This window comes from Octopus bimaculoides, chromosome 16 (genome assembly GCF_001194135.2).
Source record: "Octopus bimaculoides isolate UCB-OBI-ISO-001 chromosome 16, ASM119413v2, whole genome shotgun sequence".
In the NCBI taxonomy this organism is placed as follows: domain Eukaryota; kingdom Metazoa; phylum Mollusca; class Cephalopoda; order Octopoda; family Octopodidae; genus Octopus; species Octopus bimaculoides.
In genome coordinates, this window is record NC_068996.1 from 48,828,968 (window position 1) to 48,831,925 (window position 2,958).

The following is a 2,958-nucleotide window of genomic DNA, read 5'->3' on the forward strand; positions in this document are numbered from 1 at the left end:
AAAATGCTTTCTAATTGATGTATCAATATCAGCAGATGACAACGTTTCCCTAAAAGAGAATGGAAAAACTTTCAAAATACAAAGACCTGGAAATAGAGGTAACTCGAATGTGGAATCTAAAAACAGAAACAATTCCTATCATAGTAAGTGCCTTAGGTATAATAAAAAAATATTCAGACAAATACATAACAAAAACACCAGGACTTACAAATATATATAACATACAGAAAATTGCACTACTGGGTACTGCACACATTCTACGCAAAACACTTTCAATACAGTAACCATAAGAGCATCACAGCAAACCACAGCACAGAACAATAATAATAAGTCATAAATCCCTTAGCAGTTCCAGTTGTTATTTATAGTTTGAATGTGTTGAAATGGAATGTGAGCAAAATAAGGAAGATGAATTGGAAAATCTGTAAGCTGCTGACTTGCAATAAGATGCACCACCCAAAGGCAAATGCAGAAAGTCTTTACCTTCCCAGAGCCCAAGGAGGTCGAGGCTTGATCCAATTTGAAATCTCTTACAAAACCACTACAATTAGACTGGCCAAATATCCTGAAACATCTAATGACTGGATGCTAAAACTCATGAAAGATGTAAGAAGCTTCATTTTGTTATGAAGGAGAGCAAAAAAATCTGTTATTGAGTTCATGCATAATACCCAGGTTGAACAGCATAATGGAAGCATGGCAACTGTTGTTGCAAAGAAGGTGAAATCAATGGCATCCTGTAGGGATGAAAGGCAAAGTTGACCTCGGTGGAATTTAAACTCAGAACATAGGGACATATGAAATGCTGAAATAATAATAATAATAATAATAATAATAATAATAATTCTTTCTACTATAGGCACAAGGTCTGGAATATGAGGGGAGGGGACTAGTCGATTACATCAACCCCGGTACTTGACTGGTACTTAATTTATCAACCCTGAAAGCATGAAAGGCAAAGCCAACCTCAGCAGAATTTGAACTCAGAATGTAAAGACAGACAAAATACCACTAAGCATTTCGCCTGGCATGCTAAAGTTTCAGCCAATTTACCACCTTAATAATGATGATGATGATGATAATTCTTTCTACTGTAGGCACAAGGCCTCAAATTTGTGGGAAGGGATTAAGTTAATTATATCGACTCCAGTGTGTGACTGGTACTTATTTAATCAACCCCAAAAGGATGAAAGGCAAAGTCGACCTCAGTGGAATTTGAACTCAGAACGTAGCGGCAGACAAAATACTGCTAATCATTTCGCCCGGCGTGCTATCAATACTGCCAGCTCACTGCCTCAATAACGATAAAAATAATAATTATAATTGTCTCTTTATTTAATAGGTTATTGAAGGTAAAGTTATAGACTTGGCAGATGAATATGTTAAGCATATTTGCAGAGTTGTAATTCTATAGAAAATATTCATTCATACCAAGCATCAATCTTTTTGCTTTTGTTTTTTGTTTTTTTTTTAACTTTCATTTGCGAACATGCATGAAAATCTAGATTTTTCTGAAAAATCATGTTGGTGCCAACTTTTCTTGAACAGCTCCGTAATTATTGAAAAATCTTTTATCCATATCTTTAAGAATCTAATCGCATTTCTTCCCAGTGAAATGGATAGGAATGTTATCGAATAATATCTGAAATTTGAATATTGGTTTGAAATCAATATCTTAACCATATTAAATCATTCTTGAAGATTTATTAGGAAAATGGCTGTTGTCTGACAGTTCTGTATCCAGTTACATGATTATATTTATTGATTTATGGCAGTTTACACTATGCTAGCACATCTTCTAAGGCTTCTTCCAGTTCTCTTGGATACTGGTAAGGCCTAGCAAGAATTCATGTCAGAAAAGACCAACACAATACAGAAATAGATTTAATTCCTTGAAGTATTGAATAATTTCATACTGTTCGGTTCTGCATTAAAGTTCAGTTGAGGTTGATACAGTAAACTACCTACTAATAATATGTTTGGATTGATGCAACAAACTCTAATCCATTCACCCATCCATTTTCTCTGCTCAATTGCTTGTATGGTCATTGGTGTTGAGCCCTTCATAGAATTCTATCAAAAGCAACCGTCATTAGACTTTCCTGCTGGGTTTCCAAACATGAACAACTGAACTATGGATATTCTCCAACCATCTTATTCCTAGTTTATCCCTAAGTCTCCTGCCAGTTGTGGGGCTAGTCCTCTGGCACTTTCTCCATGGGGTCCTACCAGAAACAACCATCATTACACTTTCCAGCTGGATTCCAAAGTGTGACCAACTTAGACTATGGATTTTATCCAACCATTTCAATCTTGGTCTACCCCATTAGGTCTTAATAAGGAAATATTGCTATTCATTCTCATTTCATCCAGTTTTTTTTAGTTTTTTAAATTTTATTTTCTGTGTACAGATGGATAATTAATAACTTTGTAAAACCTAAGTTTAGCTTATATCTCTGTGTGTATGCTGTGTCCAGATTGGAGACAGTAGAGTAAAAAAAAAAGTGACATGATGTGAATGCTATAAGAAAACATCCAAACAAAATCTCATTTATCTACAAACAACAACAGAAATAACCTATCAGAAATGACAAGGAAATGAGCCCTCTTTTACTCTTTTACTTGTTTCAGTCATTTGACTGAGGTCATGCTGGAGCACCGCCTTTAGTCGAGCAAATCGACCCCAGGACTTATTCTTTGGAAGCCTAGTACTTATTCTATCGATCTCTTTTGCCGAACTGCTAAGTTACAGGGATGTAAACACACCAGCATTGGTTGTCAAGCAATGGTAGGGGGACAAACACACGCACACACACACACACACACATATATATATATATATATACATATATACGACGGGCTATCCAATATGTTCTTCCCTGTTTACAAGACTGCAAACAATGTGGGTTTTTTTCTCCAGGCTGCTTTGGCTGCTATTTTCTAGCAGGTTAGGTTCCC

The 2,958-nt window shown here is 35.7% G+C and overlaps 1 protein-coding gene across 3 annotated transcripts in view; it reads left to right on the top strand.

The window, feature by feature from the left end:
* Positions 1-319, top strand: part of LOC106870606 (short-chain dehydrogenase/reductase 3) — a 91,301-nt gene extending 90,982 nt beyond the window's left edge. Inside the window, exon 7 of one of the 3 annotated variants that reach the window (XM_052973739.1) lies at positions 33-319. The gene's annotated coding sequence lies outside the window, so the exon portion shown is untranslated. The remainder of the gene's footprint in view (positions 1-32) is intronic. The other 2 variants (XM_014916738.2, XM_014916737.2) reach the window with 2 other exon arrangements.
* The last annotated feature ends 2,639 nt before the right edge of the window (positions 320-2,958 follow it).